The 12,854-nt window shown below is 44.2% G+C and overlaps 1 long non-coding RNA gene across 1 annotated transcript in view; it reads right to left on the bottom strand.

Moving 5' to 3' along the window:
• Positions 1–11,995, bottom strand: part of LOC118948743 — a 142,641-nt gene extending 130,646 nt beyond the window's left edge. The window contains exon 1 of the long non-coding RNA XR_005042212.1: positions 11,872–11,995. This is a non-coding gene — a long non-coding RNA (uncharacterized LOC118948743). The remainder of the gene's footprint in view (positions 1–11,871) is intronic.
• Positions 11,996–12,854: the final 859 nt, after the last annotated feature.

Genomic DNA, 12,854 nt, shown 5'->3' with positions numbered 1-12,854 from the left:
TATTATCTATCCTGATGTCTAGTCACTTTACCCTGCCTTCATGTACATATCTACCTCAAATACCTTATTATTATCTATCCTGATGCCTAGTCACTTTACCCTGCCTTCATGTACATATCTACCTCAAATACCTTGCACCTCTGCATATTGATCTGGTACTCCCTGTATATAGCTCCACATTGATCTGGTACTGGTACTTCCTGTATATAGCTCCACATTGATCTGGTACTGGTACTCCCTGTATATAGCGCCACATTGATCTGGTACTCCCTGTATATAGATCCACATTGATCTGGTACTGGTACTTCCTGTATATAGCTCCACATTGATCTGGTACTCCCTGTATATAGCTCCACATTGATCTGGTACTGGTACTTCCTGTAAATAGCTCCACATTGATCTGGTACTTCCTGTATATAGATCCACATTGATCTGGTACTGGTACTTCCTGTAAATAGCTCCACATTGATCTGGTACTTCCTGTATATAGATCCACATTGATCTGGTACTGGTACTCCCTGTATATAGCTCCACACTGATCTGGTACTTCCTGTATATAGATCCACATTGATCTGGTACTGGTACTCCCTGTATATAGATCCACATTGATCTGGTACTGATACTCCCTGTATATAGATCCACATTGATCTGGTACTCCCTGTATATAGCTCCACATTGATCTGGTACTGGTACTCCCTGTATATAGCTCCACATTGATCTGGTACTTCCTGTATATAGATCCACATTGATCTGGTACTGGTACTTCCTGTAAATAGCTCCACATTGATCTGGTACTTCCTGTATATAGATCCACATTGATCTGGTACTGGTACTCCCTGTATATAGATCCACATTGATCTGGTACTGATACTCCCTGTATATAGATCCACATTGATCTGGTACTCCCTGTATATAGCTCCACATTTATCTGGTACTCCCTGTATATAGCTCCACATTGATCTGGTACTGATACTCCCTGTATATAGCTCCACATTGATCTGGTACTGGTACTTCCTGTATATAGCTCCACATTGATCTGGTACTGGTACTCCCTGTATATAGCTCCACATTGATCTGGTACTGGTACTCCCTGTATATAGCTCCACATTGATCTGGTACTGGTACTTCCTGTATACAGCTCCACATTGATCTGGTACTGGTACTTCCTGTATATAGCTCCACATAGATCTGGTACTTCCTGTATATAGATCCACATTGATCTGGTACTGGTACTTCCTGTAAATAGCTCCACATTGATCTGGTACTGGTACTTCCTGTAAATAGCTCCACATTGATCTGGTACTGGTACTTCCTGTATATAGATCCACATTGATCTGGTACTGGTACTTCCTGTATATAGCTCCACATTGATCTGGTACTGGTACTTCCTGTATATAGCTCCACATTGATCTGGTACTGGTACTTCCTGTATATAGCTCCACATTGATGTGGTACTGGTAATCCCTGTATATAGATCCACATTGATCTGGTACTCCCTGTATATAGCTCCACATTGATCTGGTACAGGTACTCCCTGTATATAGCTCCACATTGATCTGGTACAGGTACTCCCTGTAAATAGCTCCACATTGATCTGGTACTGATACTCCCTGTATATAGATCCACATTGATCTGGTACTGGTACTCCCTGTATATAGATCCACATTGATCTGGTACTGGTACTTCCTGTATATAGCTCCACATTGATCTGGTACTTCCTGTATATAGCTCCACATTGATCTGGTACTGATACTCCCTGTATATAGATCCACATTGATCTGGTACTGGTACTCCCTGTATATAGATCCACATTGATCTGGTACTGGTACTTCCTGTATATAGCTCCACATTGATCTGGTACTTCCTGTATATAGCTCCACATTGATCTGGTACTGGTACTTCCTGTATATAGATCCACATTGATCTGGTACTCCCTGTATATAGCTCCACATTGATCTGGTACTGGTACTTCCTGTATATAGCTCCACATTGATCTGGTACTTCCTGTATATAGCTCCACATTGATCTGGTACTGGTACTTCCTGTATATAGATCCACATTGATCTGGTACTCCCTGTATATAGCTCCACATTGATCTGGTACTGGTACTCCCTGTATATAGATCCACATTGATCTGGTACTGGTACTTCCTGTATATAGCTCCACATTGATCTGGTACTTCCTGTATATAGCTCCACATTGATCTGGTACTGGTACTTCCTGTATATAGATCCACATTGATCTGGTACTCCCTGTATATAGCTCCACATTGATCTGGTACTGGTACTTCCTGTATATAGCTCCACATTGATCTGGTACTTCCTGTATATAGCTCCACATTGATCTGGTACTGATACTCCCTGTATATAGCTCCACATTGATCTGGTACTGGTACTCCCTGTATATAGCTCCACATTGATCTGGTACTTCCTGTATATAGCACCACATTGATCTGGTACTGGTACTTCCTGTATATAGCTCCACATTGATCTGGTACTCCCTGTATATACCTCTACATTGATCTGGTACTGGTACTCCCTGTATATAGCTCCACATTGATCTGGTACTGATACTCCCTGTATATAGCTCCACATTGATCTGGTACTTCCTGTATATAGCTCCACATTGATCTGGTACTGATACTCCCTGTATATAGCTCCACATTGATCTGGTACTGGTACTTCCTGTATATAGCTCCACATTGATCTGGTACTGATACTCCCTGTATATAGCTCCACATTGATCTGGTACTGATACTCCCTGTATATAGCTCCACATTGATCTGGTACTGATACTCCCTGTATATAGCACCACATTGATCTGGTACTGGTACTTCCTGTATATAGATCCACATTGATCTGGTACTGGTACTTCCTGTAAATAGCTCCACATTGATCTGGTACTGATACTCCCTGTATATAGATCCACATTGATCTGGTACTGGTACTCCCTGTATATAGATCCACATTGATCTGGTACTTCCTGTATATAGCTCCACATTGATCTGGTACTCCCTGTATATAGATCCACATTGATCTGGTACTGGTACTTCCTGTATATAGATCCACATTGATCTGGTACTGGTACTTCCTGTATATATATCCACATTGATCTGGTACTCCCTGTATATAGCTCCACATTGATCTGGTACTGATACTCCCTGTATATAGCACCACATTGATCTGGTACTTCCTGTATATAGATCCACATTGATCTGGTACTGGTACTTCCTGTAAATAGCTCCACATTGATCTGGTACTGGTGCTTCCTGTATATAGCTCCACATTGATCTGGTACTTCCTGTATATAGATCCACATTGATCTGGTACTGGTACTTCCTGTATATAGCTCCACATTGATCTGGTACTGGTACTTCCTGTATATAGCTCCACATTGATCTGGTACTGGTACTTCCTGTATATAGCTCCACATTGATCTGGTACTGGTACTTCCTGTATACAGCTCCACATTGATCTGGTACTGGTACTTCCTGTATATAGCTCCACATTGATCTGGTACTTCCTGTATATAGCTCCACATTGATCTGGTACTGGTACTTCCTGTATATAGCTCCACATTGATCTGGTACTGGTACTTCCTGTATATATCTCCACAGTGATCTGGTACTGGTACTTCCTGTATACAGTGTAGCTCCATTCTTGTGTATTTTATTTTATTCCTCTTGTTATTTTATTTATATTCTTCGTTTTAAACTGTATCGTTGGGAAGGGCTCATAATCATTTCAGGGTAAAGTCTACACCTGTTGTATTTGGCACATGTGACAAAATACGATTTGAATTGTGATGTCACTTCCTTTGCACAGACAGCTTCTCCCCTGTGGCGGGAATTGAGTGGAAAAAGTCACTAAACGCTATCAAAACCATTTAAACTTTCAGCGTCAAAACTTCCCCAAAGGCAGCCTGAAAAAGTAGCGGAATTTCTCACTAGCTTCTTTAACCAATAAAAGTCGCTAGGGAGATTTGACAACTTGCTAAATATAGGGACAAAGTCAAAACTGAAACAAATTGGAAATTCTGAACTCAAGTTAAAACAAATGTAAAAGGTGAAATAGAGTTCTGATTGTGTTCTCAACAGGACAATATCAAGCAGGTGATCGCAGAGATCTGTTAAATGGTGCACTACAATTAGATACCTTTTAACCTTTTCAGATTATGGAATTCTCACAATGCCTTGAAATGCCATATTTTCCAAGCATTCCAAAGGAGCATGTTGACAGGTGGTTTTAAAAAACAGGAACACTTTTGCCATTCACCTTTATAGACTATAGAACCATGATAATGTAAGAATGTCTGTGTTGTTCTAGAATCTAGACGACCTGTCCTCTACTGTATCTGTCACCTTTATAGACTATAGAACCATGATAATGTAAGAATGTCTGTGTTGTTCTAGAATCTAGACCTCCTGTCCTCTACTGTATCTGTCACCTTTATAGACTATAGAACCATGATAATGTAAGAATGTCTGTGTTGTTCTAGAATCTAGACCTCCTGTCCTCTACTGTATCTGTCACCTTTATAGACTATAGAACCATGATAATGTAAGAATGTCTGTGTTGTTCTAGAATCTAGACCTCCTGTCCTCTACTGTATCTGTCACCTTTAAAGACTATAGAACCATGATAATGTAAGAATGTCTGGTGTTGTTCTAGAATCTAGACCTCCTGTCCTCTACTGTATCTGTCACCTTTATAGACTATAGAACCATGATAATGTAAGAATGTCTGTGTTGTTCTAGAATCTAGACCTCCTGTCCTCTACTGTATCTGTCACCTTTATAGACTATAGAACCATGATAATGTAAGAATGTCTGTGTTCTAGAATCTAGACGTCCTGTCCTCTACTGTATCTGTCACCTTTAAAGACTATAGAACCATGATAATGTAAGAATGTCTGTGTTGTTCTAGAATCTAGACCTCCTGTCCTCTACTGTATCTGTCACCTTTATAGACTATAGAACCATGATAATGTAAGAATGTCTGTGTTCTAGAATCTAGACGTCCTGTCCTCTACTGTATCTGTCACCTTTAAAGACTATAGAACCATGATAATGTAAGAATGTCTGTTCTAGAATCTAGACCTGCAGTCCTCTTGCTGTGTCTTCTGGTGTAAATCCCCAGTCTGCGTTGTAACAACTAGTCGTTACCTAGGTTACCCCATTGGCTTGCAACACAAACTTGACCTTTTACAAAGGCAATTGTCTTGTTGTCTGCTTGTTTAAGTCAATTACAGTGCCTTCAGAAAGTATTCACACCACTCAAATCCTTTGTAAGTTATGTCTGAGTGTTGACCCCGGCTATCCGTAAATTAAAAAAAACAAGAAAATCGTGTCGTCTGGTTTGCTTAATATAATACATTTTTAATTATTTATACTTTTGATACTTAAGTACATTTATAAAACCAAACACTTTTAGACTTTTACTCAAAAAGTCGGGGTGACATTTACATGAGTCGTTTTCTTACTCAAGTAAGACGATTGGGTTCTTTTTCCACCCCTGGTTGCCGGAGAGGAAGGAAACCAGTCAGGGATTTCACCATGAGGCCAATGGTGACTTTAAAACAGTTACAGAGTTTAATGGCTGTGATAGGAGAAAACTGAGGATGGATCAACTACATTGTAGTTACTCCACAATACTTACCTTAATTACAGAGTGAAAAGAAGGAATAATGTACAGAATAAAGATATTTGACAGCATGCTTCCTGTTTGCAATAAGGCACTGTAGTAATACTACAAAATAAATTGGCAACAAAATTAATTTTTTGGTCTTCAATACAAAGCATTATGTTTTGGGCAAATCCCAAAATTACAATTCAATCCATTTTAATCCTACTTTAACACAACAAAATGTGGGGAAAGTCAAGGGGTGTAAATGCTTTCTGAAGGTGCTGTACAAAACCACATTTAAGAAAAGATGACTTTACTCCCAAGCATTCTCACTACTCAAAAAATGTTTACATTGTAGGGCTTTCCTCATGCCCCTTTTCATGACGGTGCTAGCAGCCATGTGAGTGAGTGTTAGCCAGCAGCCACGTGAGTGAGTGTTAGCCAGCAGCCACGTGAGTGAGTGTTAGCCAGCAGCCACGTGAGTGAGTGTTAGCCAGCAGCCACGTGAGTGAGTGTTAGCCAGCAGCCACGTGAGTGAGTGTTAGCCAGCAGCCACGTGAGTGAGTGTTAGCCAGCAGCCACGTGAGTGAGTGCTAGCCAGCAGCCACGTGAGTGAGTGTTCGCCAGCAGCCACGTGAGTGAGTGTTAGCCAGCAGCCACGTGAGTGAGTGTTAGCCAGCAGCCACGTGAGTGAGTGTTAGCCAGCAGCCACGTGAGTGAGTGTTAGCCAGCAGCCACGTGAGTGAGTGTTAGCCAGCAGCCACGTGAGTGAGTGTTAGCCAGCAGCCACGTGAGTGAGTGTTAGCCAGCAGCCACGTGAGTGAGTGTTAGCCAGCAGCCACGTGAGTGAGTGTTAGCCAGCAGCCACGTGAGTGAGTGTTAGCCAGCAGCCACGTGAGTGAGTGTTAGCCAGCAGTCACATGAGTGAGTGTTAGCTAGCTAGCAACCGGAACATTAAACGCTACGTGTAGCCTAATTGGACACTGTGTCAATGTCCCACTCTTCCACACCGAATAGCCTGAAGCCATAGGGCTCTAATTGGACACTGTGTCAATATCCCACTCTATCCCACTCTTCCACACCGAATAGCCTGAAGAGCCCTATGGCTCCATTTTCCTACGTGGGAGCATTGTGAACCGTAGGTCAGTTATTTTTTACCTGGTACATTGACAACACAGCAGCTTTTCGACATGTTTTGTTATTTCTGTACAACAACAAAAAATCAACAACGAAGTTGGGCTCTTTTACAATGGGGGTCAATAGGAAAGAATGTTTGCTTTCCTTAATTTGTGTGTGTGGTGGAGGGTGAATATATGAGGTGGACATGGACTGGCAGCTATGATAGAGCTTGATCATAACATAATAAACCCCCCCGAGCCTGGCGTTGGGAACAGTGGAGCTTCCAGACATGCTCTAGATTCTATTTCCATGGAAACAGTGGAGCTTCCAGACATGCTCTAGATTCTATTTCCATGGAAACAGTGGAGCTTCCAGACATACTCTAGATTCTATTTCCATGGAAACAGTGGAGCTTCCATACATGCTCTAGATTTTATTTCCATGGAAACAGTGGAGCTTCTAGATATGCTCTAGATTCTATTTCCATGGAAACAGTGGAGCTTCCAGACATACTCTAGATTATATTTCCATGGAAACAGTGGGGCTTCCATACATGCTCTAGATTTTATTTCCATGGAAACAGTGGAGCTTCCAGATATGCTCTAGATTCTATTTCCATGGAAACAGTGGAGCTTCCAGACATGTTCTAGATTCTATTTCCATGGAAACAGTGGAGCTTCCAGACATGCTCTAGAATATGTTTCCATGGGAACAGTGGAGCTTCCAGACATGCTCTAGTAAGATCAGAGTAGCAGCAGTCTGGAAAACACCTGAAATAAACAACTTGTTTATGAAACCTGGAGATAGGAAGGCCAAGCAATAAAGACCATCAACTACTCAGGGTCCAAGTGTACACAGAGAAACGCAGTTTGGGATGATAGCAATAAAGACCATCAACTACTCAGGGTCCAAGTGTACACAGAGAAACGCAGTTTGGGATGATAGCAATAAAGACCATCAACTACTCAGGGTCCAAGTGTACACAGAGAAACGCAGTTTGGGATGATAGCAATAAAGACCATCAACTACTCAGGGTCCAAGTGTACACAGAGGAACGCAGTTTGGGATGATAGCAATAAAGACCATCAACTACTCAGGGTCCAAGTGTACACAGAGGAACGCAATTTGGGATGATAGCAATAAAGACCATCAACTACTCAGGGTCCAAGTGTACACAGAGGAACGCAGTCTGGGATGATAGCAATAAAGACCATCAACTACTCAGGGTCCAAGTGTACACAGAGGAACGCAGTTTGGGATGATAGCAATAAAGACCATCAACTACTCACGGTCCAAGTGTACACAGAGGAACGCGGTTTGCGATGATAGCAGTCTAGTCAGTGAAGCAGAGGTGGCTCAGCGAAGGATGCTACACACCCATATCTATCCATACTGGTGCAATAACCGTACACAGTCTGAATACACCAACACAGCGATGGTCATGAGAAGAAGTGGTCCTGTGACAGAAGGTTCAATTACCATTTTACTTCATTAACTTTTCACCACAGAAGACGGATGTGTTTGAGTCATTCTATCATTGGAGAAAAAATACTGTACAACAGGTTCCTGTGGTGCACACACACACACACACACACACACACACGGTGAAGCAATGTGCATAGGCCGACTTCATGCCAATATCTGTGGTGACAGCAGAAGACACAAAAGGTTATCTGGTATCAGCTGTTAGAGCTAGTAAACCACTAGTTCTACCAGCTAGTAAACCACTAGTTCTACCAGCCGTCACAGCTAGTAAACCACTAGTTCTACCAGCCGTCACAGCTAGTAAACCACTAGTTCTACCAGCCGTCACAGCTAGTAAACCACTAGTTCTACCAGCCGTCACAGCTAGTAAACCACTAGTTTTACCAGCCGTCACAGCTAGTAAACCACTAGTTCTACCAGCCGTCACAGCTAGTAAACCACTAGTTCTACCAGCCGTCACAGCTAGTAAACCACTAGTTCTACCAGCCGTCACAGCTAGTAAACCACTAGTTCTACCAGCCGTCACAGCTAGTAAACCACTAGTTCTACCAGCCGTCACAGCTAGTAAACCACTAGTTCTACCAGCAGTCACAGCTAGTAAACCACTAGTTCTACCAGCCGTCACAGCTAGTAAACCACTAGTTCTACCAGCCGTCACAGCTAGTAAACCACTAGTTCTACCAGCCGTCACAGCTAGTAAACCACTAGTTCTACCAGCCGTCACAGCTAGTAAACCACTAGTTCTACCAGCCGTCACAGCTAGTAAACCACTAGTTCTACCAGCCGTCACAGCTAGTAAACCACTAGTTCTACCAGCCGTCACAGCTAGTAAACCACTAGTTCTACCAGTCGTCACAGCTAGTAAACCACTAGTTCTACCAGCCGTCACAGCTAGTAAACCACTAGTTCTACCAGCCGTCACAGCTAGTAAACCACTAGTTCTACCAGCCGTCACAGCTAGTAAATCACTAGTTCTACCAGCCGTCACAGCTAGTAAACCACTAGTTCTACCAGCCGTCACAGCTAGTAAACCACTAGTTCTACCAGCCGTCACTGCTAGTAAACCACTAGTTCTACCAGCCGTCACAGCTAATAAACCACTAGTTCTACCAGCCGTCACAGCTAGTAAACCACTAGTTCTACCAGCCGTCACAGCTAGTAAACCACTAGTTCTACCAGCCGTCACAGCTAGTAAATCACTAGTTCTACCAGCAGTCACAGCTAGTAAACCACTAGTTCTACCAGCCGTCACAGCTAGTAAATCACTAGTTCTACCAGCCGTCACAGCTAGTAAATCACTAGTTCTACCAGCAGTCACAGCTAGTAAACCACTAGTTCTACCAGCCGTCACAGCTAGTAAACCACTAGTTCTACCAGCAGTCACAGCTAGTAAACCACTAGTTCTACCAGCCGTCACAGCTAGTAAACCACTAGTTCTACCAGCCGTCACAGCTAGTAAACCACTAGTTCTACCAGCCGTCACAGCTAGTAAACCACTAGTTCTACCAGTCGTCACAGCTAGTAAACCACTAGTTCTACCAGTCGTCACAGCTAGTAAACCACTAGTTCTACCAGCCGTCACAGCTAGTAAACCACTAGTTCTACCAGCTAGTAAACCACTAGTTCTACCAGCCGTCACAGCTAGTAAACCACTAGTTCTACCAGTCGTCACAGCTAATAAACCACTAGTTCTACCAGCCGTCACAGCTAGTAAACCACTAGTTCTACCAGCAGTCACAGCTAGTAAACCACTAGTTCTACCAGCCGTCACAGCTAGTAAACCACTAGTTCTACCAGTCGTCACAGCTAGTAAACCACTAGTTCTACCAGCCGTCACAGCTAGTAAACCACTAGTTCTACCAGCCGTCACAGCTAGTAAACCACTAGTTCTGGACCATTACAGAAATATAAAACTGCCACGCTGACCTCCCGCCCAGCCACGCTGACCTCCCGCCCAGCCACGCTGACCTCCCGCCCAGCCACGCTGACCTCCCGCCCAGCCACGCTGACCTCCCGCCCAGCCACGCTGACCTCCCGCCCAGCCACGCTGACCTCGCCCTCACGTGGGTGCTAACAAGCTAGCAAGCAAGCTAGTTAGTGTATCAACAGCCATTGTCAGCCAATCCAGTAGGTGTTGGATGCTATGGTGAGCTTTGATTGGCCACTCACGTTGTGATATCGGGAGCACCACAAATAAGCAGAGACACATTAATCAAACGCTTATTATTATGTATCCTCCATAACGCCTAATCTAACACAGTATCCTTCATAAAGCCTAATCTAACACAGTATCCTTCATAAAGCCTAATCTAACACAGTATCCTCCATAAAGCCTAATCTAACACAGTATCCTCCATAAAGCCTAATCAGTATCCTTCATAAAGCCTAATCTAACACAGTATCCTTCATAAAGCCTAATCTAACACATTATCCTTCATAAAGCCTAATCTAACACAGTATCCTCCATAAAGCCTAATCTAACACAGTATCCTTCATAAAGCCTAATCTAACACATTATCCTCCATAAAGCCTAATCTAACACATTATCCTTCATAAAGCCTAATCTAACACAGTATCCTCCATAAAGCCTAATCTAACACATTATCCTTCATAAAGCCTAATCTAACACAGTATCCTCCATAAAGCCTAATCTAACACATTATCCTTCATAAAGCCTAATCTAACACAGTATCCTTCATAAAGCCTAATCTAACACAGTATCCTTCATAAAGCCTAATCTAACACAGTATCCTTCATAAAGCCTAACACAGTATCCTTCATAAAGCCTAACACAGTATCCTTCATAAATCCTAATCTAACGCAGTATCCTTCATAGAGTCTAATCAGTGTGTTTCATAAGACCAGCTCTGGTCTCTACACCTAATTATTAGCCCCCTGTCAGCTGGATACTAAACTCTCTCTTCCTGTTAGAATAGTCATTACTCCCCATAGTGCACCTCTTCAACTCAGGATAAGACACCATTTATCAACGGAAAGGTCATTTCATCAATGGAAGAAGAGCGGATGATGGTAACGCATGCCTAAACGAATGGGGCGACACCGGGGAACAACATTTTAACGAGGTCTGACCGTTTACCGTGCAGCAGGAGAGGAGAGTCAGAACGCTGAACACAGTCCCACACCTGTCAAAGTAGTTCATCTTCCCAGTCATTCCATCACTGGTTCAGGTAGGCTACTGCTCTTCAGGCAAAACACACACACACAGCAAAACAGATTATAACTGTAAATAAAACATACCTTCAGTGGGAAAAGGAGGAAGAGGAAGAGAGCCAGAAAGAGAGACAGAGAGAGAGACAGAAAAAGAGCGAGAGACGGAGAGAAAGACAGAGCATGAGAGAGAGAGAGAGAGAGAGAGAGAGAGAGAGAGAGAGAGACAGAAACAGAAACAGCGAGAGACAGAGAGAAAGACAGAGCATGAGAGAGAGAGACAGAGCATGAGAGAGAGAGACAGAGCATGAGAGAGAGAGAGAGAGAGAGAGAGAGAGAGATGGGTGATCAGTCCATGCTGAAAACAGCCACACTGCTGCACTGAAAGCATTCCATGTTTGCATGTTAAATTCCTCTCCTCCTCTACCTCGCTACACTCATTCCCGTTTCTCTGTTTCACTGCAAGTGTTCCTACCTGAAGGACATCTCCCACCACTCCAGTCAGCTGCCAGGATTTCATTGTGGTCAGATCAGACACACAAACAAGCTGTAAAAAAAAAAGTGTCCTGCTTGTTTTCTCTTGGTCTTTCTTCGCAGAGGGAAACTGATTACACTGAGAATGAGAGGACGAGGAAAGAGAGAGAGATACAGAGAGAGAGAGAGAGAGAGAGAGAGAGAGAATGGGAACGCGCGCAAGCGGTAGAGGGAGAAACAGTGTGAGGGGTAGAAGGTGGACCTTATTCACGTGCTGCCAATGACTGCAACTGTCACTCCTGTCCTCTGCTCTGTCTGCCTCTAGCCCGCTCGTTTTCCTCTGCTCTGTCTGCCTCTAGCCCGCTCGTTTTCCTCTGCTCTGTCTGCCTCTAGCCCGCTCGTTGTCCTCTGCTCTGTCTGCCGCTAGCCCGCTCGTTGTCCTCTGCTCTGTCTGCCTCTAGCCCGCTCGTTGTCCTCTGCTCTGTCTGCCGCTAGCCCGCTCGTTGTCCTCTGCTCTGTCTGCCGCTAGCCCGCTCGTTGTCCTCTGCTCTGTCTGCCGCTAGCCCGCTCGTTGTCCTCTGCTCTGTCTGCCGCTAGCCCGCTCGTTGTCCTCTGCTCTGTCTGCCGCTAGCCCGCTCGTTGTCCTCTGCTCTGTCTGCCGCTAGCCCGCTCGTTGTCCTCTGCTCTGTCTGCCGCTAGCCCGCTCGTTGTCCTCTGCTCTGTCTGCCGCTAGCCCGCTCGTTGTCCTCTGCTCTGTCTGCCGCTAGCCCGCTCGTTGTCCTCTGCTCTGTCTGCCGCTAGCCCGCTCGTTGTCCTCTGCTCTGTCTGCCGCTAGCCCGCTCGTTGTCCTCTGCTCTGTCTGCCGCTAGCCCGCTCGTTGTCCTCTGCTCTGTCTGCCGCTAGCCCGCTCGTTGTCCTCTGCTCTGTCTGCCGCTAGCCCGCTCGTTGTCCTCTGCTCTGTCTGCCTCTAGCCCGCTCGTTGTC

The sequence above is a fragment of the Oncorhynchus mykiss genome, unplaced genomic scaffold (assembly GCF_013265735.2).
Source record: "Oncorhynchus mykiss isolate Arlee unplaced genomic scaffold, USDA_OmykA_1.1 un_scaffold_260, whole genome shotgun sequence".
NCBI lineage: Eukaryota > Metazoa > Chordata > Actinopteri > Salmoniformes > Salmonidae > Oncorhynchus > Oncorhynchus mykiss.
The sequence above is the reverse complement of the archived record's forward strand: the minus strand, read 5'-3'. Positions and strand labels throughout refer to the sequence as shown.